Source organism: Nyctereutes procyonoides, unplaced genomic scaffold (assembly GCF_905146905.1).
Source record: "Nyctereutes procyonoides isolate TBG_1078 unplaced genomic scaffold, NYPRO_anot_genome, whole genome shotgun sequence".
NCBI classification, from domain to species: Eukaryota; Metazoa; Chordata; class Mammalia; order Carnivora; family Canidae; genus Nyctereutes; species Nyctereutes procyonoides.
In genome coordinates, this window is record NW_026575162.1 from 2,305,988 (window position 1) to 2,326,329 (window position 20,342).

Sequence of the window (20,342 nt, forward strand, 5' to 3'; positions counted from 1 at the left end):
ATGTTACAACTTTATTGTTATCTCTGAGTCATTGCACCGCCAGAACCGTCATTTAACTAACTGTGATGAAAGAGCATCACAGATAGTCTGTCCTGCAGAGGACAAGCTGTAAACTTTTCCTTTGAAATTTATCTTTTGTACTTTGATATTTTTGTTACCAAATGTCCCCTGTGCTTCACAAGCTTGAGGATAAAATGAAATTGCATTTGTATTTACGACCAAATTTCAATGGCTTTAAAACTTCACCCAGTTTACTTGCAAGGTTCCCCTTCCCAAATGTTTCTAAGACTCACCAGGGATGCCTACACATGATCTTTTGATTCAGACCTTTTGTCTGGACCCCACTGTGGCTGATACCCAGATAACTTGGTCTATCAGGTATGTCAATCAATCAGGTGCCTCCAGTTTCATTGGCACCCACTCTCCCCAAGTCAATGAGAAAAGCCACAAGGACCCAGAAGATCTACAGAGATGTGGCTTTGGTAAATTTTCTGTTCCTCCTGGTTCTTATGCCTTACTTGCTGATTCTATTGCTACCACCATTGAACTTTCCACTTCTCTGGATGCCTTGTCGAGTTATGAGGTTTCCTCTTAGGAAGAAGGGGACATTTCTTTCTTTACTATCACACTCAGAAGAGAGACCCACAACAAAATTGCTTGGGCCCCAATTTTTAGTAGTTATAATGTTTTAACTCTTTGCACACCCATACAGTCATTTTTCTAGACATACCCATAGTACAAGAGTGACTGAATAAGGATGAGTTCCAAAGTTAACCAAACATGGAATCCAAAAGCAACATTCCTATGTGGAACACAAAAACACACCCCTTCTTTCTTATGGTTCATATTTAGTCAGAAGCTCTCATTGTCCTTTATTACAAAAAGACATGATTTTCTATTTTGAACTTTAATGTTGATGGCGATGTGGGGAGTAGGGAGAAGAAGAATCATGGTCCAAGTTCGTTATCTTCCATGAGATTTGTATTCTTCTGTGTTCATTTGTGGCACTAAGTGTATATGTTAAAGGAAGGATTTTTTTCCCCACTTCCTCTCAATCCACGCCATTAGAGAGAATGACATCTCATTTCTATCATTAATTACATCTAAGCACGGATTTTTACTTAACCAAAACTCTTTGTAACTTTTTATATATCTGTGGTAAAATATGTTAGATACTTAGAAAGAATGCATTTATTTTGCTGAAGTAGGGCAAAAAACTTACAAAATGAGGATAGAATGACAGTGTGAGAGTTGGTGTTAAGATGGTAATTGTCATGTAAAAAGTATGTATGAACAACAGTCTAGTATTTTTCTAACTTGGAACAATAGCATTAATTTAACTTAATGAAAAGCATGAATTTAAATAATGAAAAGATTTGTAAATTATGGGACACATTTTCCCTGACCCCTTTTCATCTTCTCAATTAGTCATGTTCTCAGTAGATTTTTATTCAGTTAACATCTCTTTTAATTTTAAGTAGGTGAGGTCTTAGAGATATCAGGATGAATTAGTTACAGTTCTTACTCTTAAGGAGTTCATGGTCAGAAGAAAACGAATAGGTTACACACACACTCATTGCACAGTATCAGGAACTCAAAGAGGGTCCAAGATTCCACTCTGGTTAAATGCTTAACAAGTAAGCCTGCCAGAGTTTCATAGATGCTGGTATAAAATGAGATCTCTGGGTCAGAAAAAAAGGACTTTTATTACTCATGGTACAATGAGCAGCGTGAACTTCATGTTCTCATGGATCCTTTCCCCACCCTCCTTTTTTCCTTGGGGTGATGTGAATGGCTCAGGTAGATGTGTACACAGTAGGTTTCTATCACAGTTGAGGACACTTAAGCTTAGGAAGCTCCTCATCTTATAAAGGAGGCTGCTAGCAAACTTGTCTAACCTTTACCTTGGTGGGAGATAGTACCTTATTATCAAGACAGGTTAAGAAAAAATCCCACCTTCTTCCCCCTCAAAGAGAAACACTGTCTTTGTCTTCTAAGGCAGTTTGCCATACACACATCCTTGAAAAGATATTTGAAAACAAAATCAGTCAGTGTCTTTGCTCAAATGAGCAGGAATGCAAAACCCCCATGGAGAGAATAGCCTCTCAACATTTACATAACAACAGTGTGTTGTATTCTGGGAAAAAAAAAAAGCTATGGGTATGCTACAGAGGAGGGCACAACCTAGCTGAGTCTAGGAAGGGAAGATACATTTTAACTTGATAGAAGGGGATAAAAATCCAGACAAAGGAACTTCAGCAGCATAGAAAATACCAACTGCTGCTCCAAGACTGCCCTCTAGTGTATGGAAAATTTCACCTCTGTGATACTTGGCTTTGGTGACAACTTTCTACAGCCATGGGGTGGAGGCATTTGCTTTGGAGGTAAAAGCCAGGTCTTTGGTATACCACCTAGGGATCTATTTCTCTTGGTAATCCTAAGAATTTATACTACTTAAAGTTTCTCTTATTTAAAAATTTCCTTGTTGCCTTTATGTGACGAGTTTAAGGAAATTATTTCTCCAGTTTAAGGAAATTATTTCTCCAGTTGGAGAATAGAAGAGAAGCCTACTGGTTTTGGTAGTTTACACCTCACTGCACGTAGATCATATGTGCATAACATGAGGCTCTGGCCAAATAAATTAAATCATGGAGGCAGAATATTAGAGCTATAGGTTTATAAGTTATCTAGTTGATCCCTCCTTTATTTCCTTTCTTATTTTCTTTATTCCTCAAGGACTTTAATTGCTAACTGTGTTTGTGTTCCATGCTGGGGATACAAAAATGAGATACAATGACTTCTTCCCTTAAGTTGTTGACAAAATCTTAGGAATGAAGACACATGGTCAGTCAATTACAACAAACTAAAATAAATTCTAAGACAAAGGGAATAGTAACTACTGTGGTTAGGGAATCTGAGTTAAATAAGGGTTTCACAAATGAATATTCAGAGAAGATAATTCTTGAATTGGATCTGAAAGGACAGCCAGGAATCTGGGGAAAGAATGCATAAGAAGGATGTTAATTTTTATCAAGGGCTTTTTATGTCATGCTAAGGAGTCTGGATTTTATCCCAGTTGGTATCAGGAAACTTTTGGAGAATATTTATCAAGGAAGTGATATGATCAGATTTACATTTCAGAATGATCACTTTGGAAGCAACGTGGAGAATAGATTGAAAGAAGAAACATTGGGGACAGGGAAATCAATTAAGGCATTGTTACAGTGACCTAGGCAAGAGACCACTAAGGCTCTGGCGTAGGTCATCAACATACAAATTGAAAGGAGTGTCAATATATTAGTAGTGAAACCAATGTAATCGGTAAAAATTGGGAAAAATGAAAAAGAGCAAAGATTCAAAGCTGACTGAGGTTTGTTGTACCTGGGTAGATGGGCTGTTTTCAAACGAGATCTTAAGAAAGAAAATTTGGCAGCAGATTTGAGATTGAATTCAGGTTTTGATGTACCGTGACTTAATCATCTCTGGATCATCCATAGAGAAATGATATCTGGAGTTGGATATATCAATATGGAAACTCACTTTCATTCCGCCCTTTCATTGCTTGATCAGTATTTATTCTAATTTTTCATTTCCTTCTATAGCCCCTTTTGAAGCCATAATGCTCGAGCAATGGACAGGCTTTTGCAAAGCATTTTGGGTTCTCTACTCCACTGAGCATACTTCTTTCATCTGAATGTTCATACACCCTTAGGAAGTTCTTTCATGTAAATCTTTTCTTCTTATTGAATGTTACTTGAAAATATTGCAAGGGTCACATGTTTATTTGAAGTTATTTAATTCAGTGGTTCTGTGCCATGAAAATGTTTTTCAGTAGATCTACTTTTTCTCCCCCCCTCTGCCCCACCTGCTCTGTTGGAAGTGTTTTGATTATTCAGCAAATGTGCAAAACATTCCCAGAACTCTATTCAGTTTGTGCAGTGCTTTCTGAATTTGTTATACCTGGAAATTGTAAATTCATATGATGACCGAAAAAGAACCCCTTTCAGTTCTTTGTTACTATTTGCTGTCTGTGGAATTTGATTTCTTCTACGTTATATTTATTCAGCATGAATTAAGAATAGGATATATCAATAAAGGTGTTTTGCACACTTAAAGATACAAAACAATTTTGCTTTTCATTTTGTATCCACCCTTTGCTCCATCCTGTACAATTCAACATCTTAATAATTGTAATCTTAAGGTTATTGGCAATTTAAAAGCTGCTTCTTCCTTTGTATTATGCTATTTAGTGAGTGTACATTTATTATCAAATATATGTCATCTTTATTTCTTTATTTGACAGAGAGAGAGAGAGAGAGGGAGAGAGAGAAGAAACAGGGGGAGTGGCAGAGGGAGAGGGAGACGCAGACTCCCAGCTGAGCAGGGAGCCCGCCCGTTGCAGGGCTTGATTCCAGGACCCTGGGATCATGACCTGAGCCAAAGGCAGACGCTTAACTGATTGAGTCACCCAGGTGCCCGTCATCTTTTAAAAAAAAAATTAAACAGAATGACTCTAAGCAGATTTAAAGAAATTGTTTCTATCAGAGAAATGAAACTTTATGCGGAAAGGATAGACTTGAGAGGCATACTTAAAGTTTTCTCAGATGTTTTGTGGGTCTGTACCTTTGCCTGATTTTCTGATTTTCCCCATATATGCAGTTGCTTTAGAATGACCTAATATTTAATCTCTGGCTCATAAAAAGGAAAAGATAAAAATGAAGCGGGGGCAAGAGGACGAGAGCTAGCCCTTTAAATCCCCTACAAGTCACTTCAGCTCAAGAAGCAGGGGCTTGCAATGACAGCTTGCAACCATACTGGCCCACACCCTCCCCGAACTTCTGTGGTCAGGAGCAGCATTCAGCAATCGGAGCACAGATCTTTTGCTTACCCTGTTTCCTGCCAGCTGTGGGACGGGTTGCTCTGGAACGTGTGCACAGCTGTCTGCTATGGAGGTGGGAGATGAGCGGTGCTACTATGCTAAGAGCTGAAATTGATCAAAATTAACTGCAATTAACTCTCCCTTCCTTCCTCATTTTCATTCTTTCTTTCTGTCTCTCTCCCTTTCCCTCCTTATCCCCTGCTTTTTTCCTCCTGGAGAGCCAGTTCACCGGCACACCCCTGGAAAAGCTGCTGGTATGTGTTCCTTGGGATAAGCTGTGGGATCAAGTGGGCCAGCAGCTCTGTTGGCAGTTCAGTACAGTCTGCACAGTGCTGCATGGCTGCTTCAATATATTGACCCTGGGGGTTATTTTAAGTGGAAGTGTTTGCATCCTGTGGTCGCAAGTTATTTTTAATATATGGATGCCATTCTTCCCTTGCACAGGGTGTTCAGATATGTCCCTTTCCTGCCCGAGCATAGAGTTGCTTTCTCCCGCCATTGGTGGTCTCTCCAGTGCTGTCATGTATCAGCAACATCTCATTATTAACGGAATCATTTCAAGCATCAATTTCATAAACTTCAAGTAGGCATTTGAGGAGGCGTAAATACTGCAGGCACTTCTTTCTATTAAAAAGCAACGAAAACAAATCTTATCTTGACCTGTGAACCCTGACTGGCAGTTATCCCATTTCCACTGCTTGCCCCCATTTTCACACCTGCTTGTTCTTAATCCTACTCCACTTCAATGAACCTGTCTTGTCAAGGTCCCCAGTGACCTCTGTGTTCTAAAATTCAGTTAAGTACTAACAGATTGTTTCAGAGCTTGTTCTTGATATATTTCCCTCTACCCATTTCATTCTCTCCACAATTGAGTTAATCTATACCTATATTTAAAAAAGATATTATGTATTTATTTGAGAGAGAGAGAGCAGGTGCGTGAACGGGAGAAGGAGCAGGGTGGGAGGAAGATGGACAAGTAGACTTTGTGCAGTGTACGGACCCTGATGCAGGGCTGGACCTCACAACCCTGAGACCACCACGGAAGCCCAAACCAAGAGCAGGTCTCTTAATCATCTGAGCCATCCCGGTGCCCCTAATCTAGACCTCTTTTTAACATACAATTTATATGCTGATGATTTTCAAGTTTATTTATCTAACCCTGACCTCTTCTCTGAGAATCTCACATAAACAAATACCCAATCGACACCTTTATTTGGAGATCTAATAAGCTTTTCATAGTCTACACATTCAAATCTGAACCCTTGGTTTCCCTCTCAAACATCTTCTTCTCTTAATCTGTCTCAAACCAGTCATCCTCCTAGTGACTCAAAAAATCAGGGGATTATTATTTCTCTTTTTCTTTCATCTCCCATAAGCACACCACAAGGAATTATTCTTGATTTTTCTGTAATACATCTCAAAGCCATCTACTTCTATTTTTCCTCACTGTATTCTGAGCCACTGCTGTCTCTTAATTGGAAGTTTGACTAAAGTATCCTCTTTGGCCTCTCCACAATACCTTCTTTACAAGCCAGACTTTAAGAAATATAATGGAGTGTGCCACTTACATGCTCAGAACCTTCAGTGCTTCTCCAGTGCTCTTAGAATGAAGTGATACCTACCTCCTCCATATGACCTAAAAGTCTATCCCCCTGCTTACTTCTCCAACTATGTTGCATATTGTTTCCTCCTTCTTCTCTGATTGTGTTCTTTGTTGACTAGTTTTCTTTCTGCCTGGAGCTTTTTCCTTCTAGTTTTATTTACATCTGTCTCTTTTGCATCCTTCAGGTTTCAGTTCAAAGTTATCCCTTCAGGGAATTTTCCATTGACCACACTGTCATCCCTTTTTAAATGCTTTGTGGCACTTACTGCTGAGATTATATTGCTTGATTATTTTTTTTACTGGTCTTTTAAGAAATACGTGTCCTCAGACTAGAATAAAATTTCCCTGAGGTCAGGGTCTTTGTCTTAGTCACTGATCTATCTCTAGCTCTAGAATGATATATAGTTCTGGTCTTTAAACTGGAGTATAAATATTCCCAGGGGAACATAAAAATTGACAGTTTTAAGAGAAATCCACCTCTATTCCAGCTTCCATATGTATTCTTTTCTAAAATTGATCTTGAGAATCCATCATTCAGATTTTTTTGCCAACTCCCCTTTAACAATAGTCTCTAGACTACTTTTTAAAAAAGCAATGTCTATTTCCTGCTTATCTTAATATAATGTATTGCTCTAAGATGTAAAAACTTCTGATGCACCAAAAAAATGGTGACAGACGTGATCAAATTTAGAAAGTGAAGCATTCAGATATTCAGATAGCAGAGTCTCATGATTCAGGTGTTTTCCAACTGATTGTTTCCAACCAAAGGGAAGATTAATTGCAATTTTAAAAAAAATGATAGATTCGTATATAATTTTTTTTGTTTGACATAGAACTTAGAAACAGTTCAAAGTACTGAGTGGCATTGCTATAGCTCTTCACATTCTCTTCAACTCTTTAGCCTTAGAATGATATATTAGCCTTACACTATTTAATAGAACCAAATAATACTAAAATATCCCTAAACACTGAAAAGAAATAAAAAATTGGTAGACCTAAAAATAGATCATGCTTGTGAGCAGTATATATCTAGCTGTCATTTGCTGAATGTCTGTAGTAGTCTAGACATCTAGACTAGATTTAGTTAGGATGGGTGTGGGACTTAACTTCTGAAGTCTGGAAGTAGCATGTGCCAAAACATAGGCTAAGTAGGAGGAGGAAAGGAAGTTTAGTTAGTCTAGAAAGTAACAGAGAAGAGAAATGATGTCTTCTATTGCAAGAATAATTTCCATAAACTCTGATATGCAGAAATATATCACTTTATTAATTTAAACTATCATTTCAAGCATACTGAATAAAGTTCAGTAATGTTTATATCATTTTTAGTATTTAGTATTTTGGGTTTCTATCTCCTGTCTCCAGGGATATATTCATACTTTAAAGAGCTTGGATTTCATCATAACATCTTGTGGTTGGACTTTGGAGAGGGGTATTGGAGAGGAGTATCTGGTTTATATTGTCCTCTGTTCTTTCTGGCTTCTGTTTGGTTTTTGGAAGTTGGCATCTGTCCCACCACCATCTGCGGCTGATGTCTGCATTCCTAGCATGATTTCTAACTCTTTTTGTCCATACTACCTCTGCTGACAGTGTCCCTTTGTCAAAACCATGAGACCCCTTATATTTTTCTACTTTCTCTGAGTCATTGATGGAGCTGGAGTGTATTATACTAAATGAAATAAGTCAGAGAAAGACAAATACTCTATGATCTCACTCATATATAAAATTTGAAAAACAAAACAGATGAGCAGAAGGGAGGGAAAAAAAGAAAAATCAGAGAGAAACAAACCATAAGAGACTCTTAAGATAGAGAACAAAATGAGAGTTGATGGAGGGAAGTGGGTAGGGGATGAGCTAAATAGTGATGGGTATTAAGGAAGACACTTGATATGATGAGCACTGAGTGTTGAATGTAAGTGATGAATCATGAATCACTTAATTCTACTACTGAAACCAACATTGTTAACATATGTTAACTAACTGGAATTTAAATAAAAATTATCATGTATTTTTTGTATCCTTTGGGTAAATACCTAATAGTACAATTGCTAGATCACTGAGTTCTATTTTCATATTTGATCACAGAGATCAAATAGTTCTATTTTCAACTTTTCTGAGGAACCTCCATACTGTTTTGCAAAGTGGCTACACCAGTTTGCATTTTCACCAAGAGTGCAAGAGAGTTCCCCTTTCTCCTGATCCTGGCCAACATCTGTTGTTTCCTGTGTTAATTTTAGTCATTCTGACCAGGCTGAGGTGGTATTCAATTTGTATTTCCCTGATGATAAGTGATGTTGAGCATCTTTTCATGTGTCTGTTAGCCACTTGGATGTCTTTGGAAAAGTGTCTATTCATGTCTTCTGCTCATTTCTTAACTGGATAATTTGTTTTTGGGTGTTGAGTTTGATAAGTTCTTTATAGATTTTGGATACTGACTCCTTTATCCGATATGTCACTTGCATTCCACAGGCTGCCTTTTAGTTCAGTTACAAGAAATTTAGACCAGGGGGAAAATCTAAGGTGAGAAGAGTGATCTAAGTTTTCAAAAAGGGGCTGACAAGTCTGGCATGCATTTCAAAAGAATGAGGTATAGAATAAAATTTGGTTAGAGCAGAGAGCATTAAAATTACATCATTTGGATGTGTTGACTTCATCATAGGTGCTTATTATCCTCCACCCTGGTTTGAGCCCTGTTCTCCTGGGCAGCTGGAAAGGGGCTAGATGAAGTGGGATACTTTTCAGAGCAGGGGTTCTAGGTGATTATGGCTGAGAATTGCAGTTTAGGCCCTGAACTAGGATCTGAAGAGGTTCTTATAATAACTAGTATCAAAGAAAATTTGAAATACTTGATCACACACTTGGTGCAAAATTGGTCTATGGATGACCTCCTATCTACAGTTCATTCTTTGTACCTGAATCACTATCTCCTATATAACTCAGAAATCTGGGATGGGGACACCTGGGTGGTTTAGCAGTTAAGCATCTGCCTTTGGCTCAGGGCATGATCCTGGAGTCCTGGGATTGAGTCCCACATCAGGCTCCCTGCATGGAGCCTGCTTCTCCCTCTGCCTATGTCTCTGTCTCTCTCTCTGTGTCTCTCATAAATAAATAAATAAAATCTAAAAAAAAAAAAAGAACTCCTGGATGGTCTCCGAAAATATTAGCACACTAAAGACAACTATCCTCTTTTTTAAAAGATTTTATTTATTTATTTATTTATTTATTTATTTATTTATTTATTCATTCATTCATTCATTCATTCAGGAGACACACACATACACACACATACACACACAGAGGCAGAGACATAGAGGGAGGAGAAGCAGGCTCCATGCAGGAGGCCAATGTGGGACTAGATCCCAGAACTCCTAGATCATGTCCTGAGCTGAAGGCAGACACTCAACTGCTGAGCCACTCAGGTGTCCCAGGACATCTATCCTAAAAGGTTACATGATGTAACTTGGGGCTGGCAAACAAAATGTTATATATTTTCTTACACCACTACTCAGGTTATAAACTGCTGACCAATATAAATTACTGGGAAAATGAGATTTACTATCTTCTCCTACTTTTGACTCTTCCTTTTATCACCAGGCCCCGCAGATGCCTATAAAGACATCTCTGCTGTGTCCTCCCTGGCTTGCAAGAGATAAAAAAGAATGAAGATGTGGCAGTCATGTTGGAAAAGCTGTACCCAAGCCCCCGCCCCCCGTATTGGGTGTGGATATAAGTTTTCATCTGTTGTATCAGTACTTCTTAAATAGTACTTAGCTTATTTTTTATAACTTGAAGTTAAACATCCTGTTGTTCACTCTCTTTCTTCTCTAATATTTTCACATGATATGAATTAATGTGTTCTTGGGCAGTCTAGGATTTAAAAAAATGCTGAGGGGTAAAAATCTAGTGTTTATGTCAAATTTTTTTGTACTAATTGAAAATAAATTTTGGGTAATTTTAGTTAGTGACAATCTAAGTAGGTTTTTATGCGCCCTGAGTGGGACTGTGATTGCTGAATACTTCATAAATATCTTTTCATATGATTCAGCCCTTTGAAGAAAATCATAATCTCTATGCTATAGAGGAGGGGGTTGCAACATAGTACTTTAATTCCATTTTCCTATGAATTATTTCTTCCCTTGCAATCATTGTATTTATGTAACATGCTATCTCCTGACTACTTTCCCTAATACCCATAATCCATTTGTGCTATTTAATATAATTCAGAACCTTAAACATGAGCTGGTTTTCCTAATTTCCTTCATCTCACCAGGAATTATTTATTGTTCTTATTCCCCTTGTTTAGGTATATGTCCTATATCATTCCAGGGGTAGCTGTCATGTCACATGTGACATGTTGATACTGATAATCTTGGAATTATCTTCCCCTCATACTGGTGGCTAACATAATGATTATTTTGATTTTTTCCCCTTAAGCCATAACAATACAATTTATACTCAGTATTCTCATTTTAAAACATCTGTTAATAATTGATAATTTGCTCTTTCTTTTGCACAAAATACTATTAAATAACATTGAGTAATTAGTTATGTACACATGCCAAGAACTTTATGGACTTATAAAATAGCAGGCCATTTCAAGGATTTCTGTTTTGGTAGAGACATTTATAGGGAAAAGATGGTGACATTCAAAAATAAATTTAGTTCAAGGTCAATGACAGGTAACTCAATTGGATGGGTTATTATTTTCTTGAAAGAGGTTTTAATCCAGTTAACATCCATCAAAACTGGCTTAAATAGTTCATCAGGAGTACAATTTTTTTTGGGGGGGATAAAGTTTTTGTATAACATTACAAAAAAGATTCTCAGAGCAGATTTTGGACAGTTTTTAGGTTAAAGTCCTCCTTTTGACTCAGCACTCAAAGATCTGTCTCAGTCAAAAAGCAAGTTTTCATTGCATGTTTGTGCTAAGATCATTCAGTGGATTTTTTTGTCCACTTTTATATATATTTTTTTATAAATGGAAAAAGTTAGACATGGGCTTAATGTATGCAGTGTATATGGAATCCATGCTTACCCGGTCATTCACAATGTTTCATTCTATATTGATATTCCCTTTCCTCTGTAATAGGAATATTTCCAAACAAAATCCTGTGGCAACTAAAAATCAATATTAGTTGTTATACATAATCTGTGCACTAAAATTTTTACCTGTTTTCTTTTCAACATGGCCTACTTTACTTACCTAAGTCCAGTTAAAGGGTGATGAGTAGTGTTCTTGCTGTTTGATTAACAAAACTAGAGCTATTTCATACTAGGGACCGAGAATTAACTTCTGTTCAAAGTTTTTTTTAAGTTTATTATTTTTCACTACTCTCTGTTTTAAAATATTTTTTTATTGGAGCTCAATTTGCAAACATATGGCATAACACTCAGGGCTCATCCCGTCAAGTGCCCCCCTCAGTGCCTGTCACCCAGTCACCTCAACCCCCCGCCCACTTCCCCTTCCACCACCCCCTTGTTCGTTTCCCAGAGTTAGGAGTCTCTCAGTTTCTGTCACCCTCACTGATATTTCTCACTCATTTTCTCTCCTTTCCCCTTTATTCCCTTTCACTATATTTTATATCCCCCAGATGAATGGGACCACATAATGTTTGTCTTTCTCCGATTGACTTATTTCACTCAGCATAATACCCTCCTGTTCCATCCACGTTGAAGCAAATGGTAGGTATTTGTCGTTTCTGATGGCTGAGGAATATTCCATTGTATACATAGACCACATCTTCTTGATCCATTCATCTTTTGATGGACAGGGAGGCTCCTTCCACAGTTTGGCTATTGTGGACGTTGCTGCTATAAACTTTGGGATGCAGGTGTCCCAGCATTTCACTGCATCTGTATCTTTGGGGTAAATCCCCAGCAGTGCAATTGCTGGGTCATAGGGCAGTTCTATTTTTAACTCTTGAGGAACCTCCACACAGTTTTCCAGAGTGGCTGAACCAGGTCACATTCCCACCAACAGTGCAAGAGGGTTCCCCTTTCTCCACATCCTCTCCAACATTTGTTGTTTCCTGTCTTGTTAATTTTCATCATTCTCACTGGTGTGAGGTGGTATCTCATTGTGGTTTTGATTTGTATTTCCCCGATGGCCAGTGATGCGGAGCATTTTCTCATATGCTTGTTGGCCATGTCTAGGTAGGTCTTCCTCTGTGAGATTTCTGTTCATGTCTTTTGCCCATTGGATTGTTTGTTTCTTTGCTGTTGAGTTTAATCAGTTCTTTATAGATCTTGGATACTAGCCCTTTATCTGATAGGGCATTTGCAAATATCTTCTCCCATTCTGTAGGTTGTCTTACAGTTTTGTTGACTGTTTCTTTTGCTGTGCAGAAGCTTTTTATCTTAATGAAGTCCCAATAATTCATTTTTGCTTTTGTTTCCCTTGCCTTCCTAGATGTATCTTGCAAGAAGTTGCTGTGGCCAAGTTCAAAAAGGGTGCTACCTGTGTTCTCCTCTAGGATTTTGATGGATTCTTGTCTCACATTTAGATCTTTCATCCATTTTGAGTTTATTTTTGTGTATGGTGTAAGAGAATGGTCTAATTTCATTCTTCTACACGTGGCTGTACAATTTTCCTAGCACCATTTACTGAAGAGACTGTCCTTTTTCCAGTGGCTTGTCTTTCCTGCTTTGTCGAATATTAGTTGGCCATAGAGTTGAGGGCCCATTTCTGGGTTCGCTATTCTGTTCCATTGATCTATGTTTTTGTGCCAGTACCACACTGTCTTAATAATCACAGCTTTGTAGTACAACCTGAAATCTGGCATTGTGATGCCCCCAGCTCGGTTTTCTTTTTCAATATTCCGCTGGCTATTCGGGGTCTTTTCTGATTCCACACAAATCTTAAGATGATTTGTTCCAACTCTCTGAATAAAGTCCATGGTATTTTGATAGGGATTGCATTCAATGTGTAAATTGCCCTGGGTAGCATTGACATTATCACAATATTAATTCTTCCAATCCATGAGCATGGAATATTTTTCCATCTCTTTGTGTCTTCCTCAATTTCTTTCAGAAGTGTTCTGTAGTTTTTAGGGTATAGATCCTTTACTTCTTTGGTAAGGTTTATTCCTAGGTATCTTATGCTTTTGGGTGCAATTGTAAATGGGATTGACTCCATAATTTCTCTTTCTTCAGTCTCATTGTTAGTGTATATAAATGCCACTGACTTCTGGGCATTGAGTTTGTATCCTGCCATACTGCTGAATTGCTATATGAGTTCTAGCAATCTTGGGGTGGAGGCTTTTGGGTTTTCTGTGTACAGTGTCATGTCATCTGCGAAGAGCAAGAGTTTGACTTCTTCTTTGCCAACTTGAATGCCTTTTATTTCTTTTTGTTGTCTGATTGCTGAGGCTAGGACTTCCAGTACTATGTTGAATAGCAGTGGTGAAAGTGGACATTCCTACTTTTACCCTTAGGTAAAAGGCTCTCCGTGTTTCCCCATTGAGAATGATATTTGCTGTGGGCTTTTCCTAGATGGCTTTTAAGATGCTAAGGATCTAAGGAAAGTTCCCTCTATCCCTACACTCTGAAGAGTTTTGATCAGGAATGGATGCTGTATTTTGTCAAATGCTTTCTCTGCATCTATTGAGAGGATCATATGGGTCTTGTTTTTTCTCTTATTGATATGATCTATCATGTTGATTGTTTTTTGAGTGTTGAACAAGTCTTTCATCCCGGGGATAAATCCCACTTGGTCACAGTGAATAATCTTCTTAATGTACTGTTGGATCCTATTGGCTAGTATCTTGTTGAGAATTTTTGCATCTGTGTTCGTGGGGGATATTGGTCTATAAATCTCCTTTTTGGTGGGGTCCTTGTCTGGTTTTGGAATCAAAGTGATGCTGGTCTCATAAAACGAGTTTGGAAGTATTCCATCCATTTCTATCTTTTGGAACAGCTTTAGTAGAATATGTATTGTTTCTTCTTTAAAAGTTTGATAGAATTTCCCCTGGGAAGCCATCTGGCCCTGGACTTTTGTGTCTTGGGAGGTTTTTGATGACTGCTTCAATTTCCTCCCTAGTCATTGGCCTGTTCAGGTTTTCTAGTTCTTCCTGTTCCAGTTTTGGTAGTTTGTGGTTTCCCAGAAATGTGTCCATTTCTTCTAGATTGCCTAATTTATTGGCATATGGCTACTCATACATAATATGTTTTTAAAATCATTTGTACTTCCTTGGTATTGGTTGTGATCTCCCCTTTTTCATTCGTGATTTTATCTATTTGAGTCTTTTCTCTTTTGTTTTTAATAAGGCTGGCTAATGGTTCATCTATCTTATTAATTCTTTCAAGGAGCCAACTCCTGGTTTTGTTGATCTGTTCTATAGTTCTTCTATCCCTATGTCATTGATTTCTGCTCAAATCTTTATTAACTCTCTTCTTCTACTTGGTGTAAGTTTTATTTGCTGTTCTTTCTCCAGTTCCTTTAGGAGTGAGGTTAGCTTGTGTATTTGAGTTTTTTCCAATTTTTTGAGGGATGCTTGTATTGCAATCTATTTCCCTCTCAGGACTGCTTTTGCTGTGTCCCAAAGATTTTGAGCAGTTGTATCTTCATTCTCATTAGTTTCCATGAATCTTTTTAATTCTTCTCTAATTTCCTGGTTGACCCATTCATCTTTAAGCAGGATGCTCTTTAACCTCCACGTGTTTGAGTGTCTTCCAAATTTCTTCTTGTGATTGAGTTCTAGTTTCAAAGCATTATTGTCTGAAAATATGCAGGGGACAATCCCAATCTTTTGGTATCAGTTGAGACCTGATTTGTGACCCAGTATGGGTCTATTGTGGTCCATTCTGGAGAAAGTTCCATGTGCACTTGAGAAGAATGTGTATTCAGTGGCATTCCGATGCAAAGTTCTGTGTATCATTTAAAGCTCTTGTTTCTTTGGAGATGTTGTGCTTAGAATAACTGTTATTTGCAGAAAGTGCTGTGTTGAAGTCTCCCAGTATTAGTGTATTATTTAAGTATATCTTTACTTTGGTTATTTTTTTATTATTTTATTTTATTTTTTTATTTATGATAGTCACACAGAGAGAGAGAGAGAGAGAGGCAGAGACACAGGCAGAGGGAGAAGCAGGCTCCATGCACCGGGAGCCTGACGTGGGATTCGATCCCGGGTCTCCAGGATCGCACCCTGGGCCAAAGGCAGGCGCTAAACCGCTGCACCACCCAGGGATCCCTTTACTTTGGTTATTAATTGATTGAGATACTTGGCAGCTCCCACATTAGGGGCATAAATATTCATGATTATTAGGTCCTCTTATTGGATAGACCCTTTAAGTATGATATAGTGTCCCTCTTCATCTTTTACTACATTCTTTGGGATAAAATTTAATTTATCTGATATGAGGATTATCATATTTCTTTTGAGATCCATCTGAATGGTAAATGGTTCTCCAGCCTTTCATTTTCAGGCTGTAGGTGTCCTTACGTCTAAAATGAGTCTCTTGTAGACAGCAAATAGATGGGTCTTGCTTTTTTATCCAGTCTGAAACCCTGCGCCTTTTGATGAGATCATCTAGCCCACTCATGTTCCAAGTTACTATTGAAAGATATGAATTTAGTGCCATTGTAATACCTATTCAGTCCCTGATTTTGTGGATTATTTATTTGGGCTTCCTCTTTCCTTTACAGGGTCCTCCTTAATATTTTTTTCAGGGCTTGGTTTGGTGGTCACATATTCTTTAGTTTCTGCCTGTCTTGGAAGCTCTTTATCTCTCCTTCTATTCTGAATGAGAGGCTTGCTGGATAAAGTATTCTTGGCTGCAGGTTCTTCTCATTTAGGACCCTGAATATATCTTGACAGCCCTTTCTGGACTGTGAGGTCTCTGTGGAGAGGTCTGCTGTTAATCTAATATTTCTCCCCATTTATAAGTTAGGGGTCTCTTGTCTCTTGCTGCTTTGAGGATTTTCTCTTTATCTTTGGAATTTGCAAGTTTCACTATTAAATGTCAAGGTGTTGAACGGTTCTTACTGATTTGGGGGGAAGGACCTATCTATCTCCTGGATCTGAATGCCTGTTTCCCTCCCCAAGTTAGGGAATTTCTTAGCTATGATTTGTTCAAATATGCTTTCTGGCCCTCTGTCCCTGTCGTCACTCTCTGGAACCCCAATTATACGTAGATTTTTCCTTCTGGGGCTATCATTTATTTCCCTTAACCTTTCCTCATGGTCTTTTAATTGTTTTTCCTCAGTTTCCCTCTTTGCCATCAACTTGTCTTCTATGTCACTCACTCTTTCTTTTATCTCATTAACCCTCATCATTAGGACCTCCAGTTTGGATTGCATCTCATTTAATTGATTTTTAATTTTGGCCTGGTTAGATCTAAATTCTGCAGTTATGAAATCTCATGAATCCTTTATGCTTTTTTCCAGAGCCACCAGTAGCTTTATAATTGTGCTCCTGAATTGGCTTTCTGATATCTAATTGTAATCCAAATTCTGTAACTCTGTGGCAGGAGTACGGTTTCTGATTCTTTCTTTTGTGGTGAGTTCTTCTTTCTAGTCATTTTGCTCAGTGCAGAGTGGCTGTATGAGTGGGCTCAGTCAAGAATATCAACCACAACCTACATAAATTTCACCCTAGATGATTCTGCCAAGGTAAGAGACCAGAAATTGAAAACAAAGATCAGAATGATATAAAACAAAAGGACCACTAAAGTGAAAAACAAATTTTAAAACAAGGTAGTAAAAAATAAAAGGCCAAGACTCCCAAAGAAGAAGAGAGAGAAAAAAAAAAAAAAAAGAGGCAAAGAAGAAAAAAAAAAAGCAGGGAGGTACTGGGAGATAGTGGTGGTGAGGAAGTTGTAGTGGAGGGAGAATATAGTCTACCTGAGTGGTTCTATAGGGTGATCCTCTTGTTTCTGAGTATGTTAAGTTCTGTATTTTAGAAGATACTCAGTCCCAAATATATAGAAACCAGAAATACTTGTAGAAGGCCCCAACATTGACCACCAAAACAAAAATGAGATAAAAGAGGGGGGAAGAATGGGAATGAAGAATCTCACAGAATGAACCAGCGTGGTATACCACTTGGTTCTGGGTGCATACTGGTCATGTTTTAGAAGGTATTAACTTCCACCATTGTAGAACAAAATGAGGCAGAGAAAACAAAACAAAACAAAACAACCCATATCTTGTATATCTCCCTAAATTAAGTTGAGTATGTTGAAGGGAATCTAGAAGTGGAAAATATATCTAGGAGCTGTAATTTTAGAAATATGAAATTCAAAAAGGAAGAATCTTAAAAATGAAGAAGTGGTAAAATATTATAATTAAGGTGGGAAAAGAGAAAAAAATGGAAATTTACAGTCATATAAAAACGAGTTGTACTGGAAAAAGGAAGAAAAAAATAGGAGGGGTACCCTCTGGTTTTATATACTGTAAATCCCTAGACTTCCCCTGGAGCTTTCCAGCGCTGCTCGGTCAGGAACTTGCTCTTCCCTTGTCCTATCAGCTGGCCTTCTGGGGGAGGGGCTGCTGTGCTGATTCTCAGGTGTGTGCACCTGGGGGAGCCCCCCCACCCCACCCCTGCCAGGTGCAGGGCTCAGTGGGAGCTGTTTATCCTGTGAGGCCTCTGTTCCCTGGTGGTCCTGCTCTGTCCCAGGCACAGGGTGACACCAGGAGGGACAACAACAGTGGCAGCGGCCAAGTTCCCAGCCCTGGAGTCAGCTCCCATGGTAACTACTGCAGGCTCCCAGTCCGCACTGGCCTGGATGCTCCGGGGCGGGGGGCGCTGCTCTGCACAGCTCGGGGCCCCCGGGCAGCAGGAGCGTCCTCGCCGTCCTGTGCCCTCCCCGCCTCCGCCTGTTCCCGGGGGAGCGCCGGGTCCTGGGCTGTGTCCCCCCCGCGCCCTGTGCTCCGGGGCCTGCTCTGCTGGGATCGCCCTCCCCGGAGCCCCCTCCCCGGACCCCCCGCCTGAGCTGCTCCGGGCCGCCGCTGCTCCAGCCCTTTACCCGCTCGGCCCGCGGGGTGCGCGGCGCTCTCCCCGGGGCGCACCCCCTCTGTTAGTGACCCCGGGAGCCTGGGGCTCCACGGCCCCTCCTGCGATCCTGCCTGGTTTCCCTGCTGAGCCCCTTTCCCTCCGGGGAGAATCCGGTGCAGATTGTTCAAGTTCCCGCTTCTCCGGGCTGGGCCTTCCTGTCCTGGAGGCTCCCGCCGCCCCCCTTAGCCGGCTCCTCGCGGGGGCCCCTCCCCCACTGGACTGATTATTTATTTATTTATTTATCCATCCATCCATCCATCCATCCATCTTCCTACCTTGTTAGAAGCACAAACTCTTCTCTCTGTAGCGTTCCAGCTGTTCTCTCTTGAAATCTCAGGCCGAATTCGTAGGTGTTCAGGATGATTTGAAGGTTATCCGGGTAAGTTGGTGGGGACAGGTGACTCGGGGACCCTACTCCTCTGCCATCTTGCCCCGCCCCTCACTAAATTCTCCTTTTCCTTTCCAATATAGATTTATTTTTTGTCCTTGCCTTATTGCTCTGACTAAAACCTCTGGTACAATGTTGAATAGAAAGGATGAGAGCAGACATCCCTGTCTTGTTCCTGATACTAAGGGGAAAACATTCACCATTAAGTATAATGTTACCTATAGGTTTTTCACAAATTCCTTCTATCAGGTTGAAAAAGTTTCCTAAGAATAGTCTTAGTTTGTGAAGAAAGGTTTTATCAGGAAGAGATATTAGATTTTGACAAATTCCCTTCTTGTATCCGTTGAGATATCATATACTTTTTTCTTTTCTAGTTGTTTAATATGGTAAATTACATTGGTTAATTTTTAAATAGTAAACCAATCTCACAGTCCTGGAATAAACATTACTTATTCATGGTTTATTATTAATTTTATGTATCACTAGATTTAGTTTACTAAAATTCTGTTTTGAATATATCTATGTTCTTGAGAAATACTGATTTGTGGTCTTTTTTCCTGGTCAAATATTATATTTTTTATTATTTATTTTTTATTTACATTTTTAAAATTTATTTTTTCTGGTTTAAATTTTTTAAATTTAAATTCACTTCGTTAACATATAATGTATTATTAGTTTCAGAGATAAAGGTCAGTTTGTGGTCTTCCTTACATGTAATATCTTTACCTAGTTTTAGTATCACAGTAGTGTTCTTTGTTTTAGAAGAAATTGGGAAGTGTTCCTTTTTCAATTTTGTGGAAGAGTTTCGGAAAAACTGACGTTTTCTTCTAGCTATTTCATAGAATTCACCAGTGAAGTCACCTGAGCTTGCAGTTTTCTTTGCCAGAAGGTATTTTAATTAAAATTTAATTTCTTTAATTTGTATAGGAAGGGTCGCTTGGGTGGCTCAATGGTAAAGCATCTGCCTTCAGCCTAGGGCATGATCCCGGAGTCCTGGAATGGAGTTCCACATCGGGCTCCCTGCATGGAGCCTGCCACTCCCTCTGCCTGTGTCTCTGCCCCTCTCTGTGTCTCTCATAAATAAATAAAATCTTAAAAAAATAATATGTATAGGGATATCCAGGTTATCTATTTCTTTTTAAGTGAACTTTGGTAGTTTGAGACTTTCAAGATTTTCTGAGTTGTTAAATTTATTCAATTTATTAGTTCTCTGTTATGTGGAAATTCTATCAAAGTAGTTGGTTGGGACAATCGTGGGGTTTGCCTCATTTATTTTCCGTCTCTCAAGTGTCATCATTAGGCATTTTACTGCCTAATAACTCAATGTCTTAAAAATCCTTCATATGTTTTGTATGCCTTTTGTTTTTTCAAACAGGAGAGAAAATCCAGTCCCTGTTTCTCCATTTTGGCCAGAAGCAGGGGTCATAATACAGATATTTTAAAATTAAATTTTTAAATTAAATATAAAAACTGCTTAGATGT

At 38.9% G+C, this 20,342-nt stretch overlaps 1 pseudogene; it reads left to right on the forward strand.

Annotated features, from left to right (window-relative positions):
* Nucleotides 1-298: 298 nt before the first annotated feature.
* Nucleotides 299-20,342, forward strand: part of LOC129503018 (centromere protein V-like) — a 35,392-nt pseudogene continuing 15,348 nt past the window's right edge.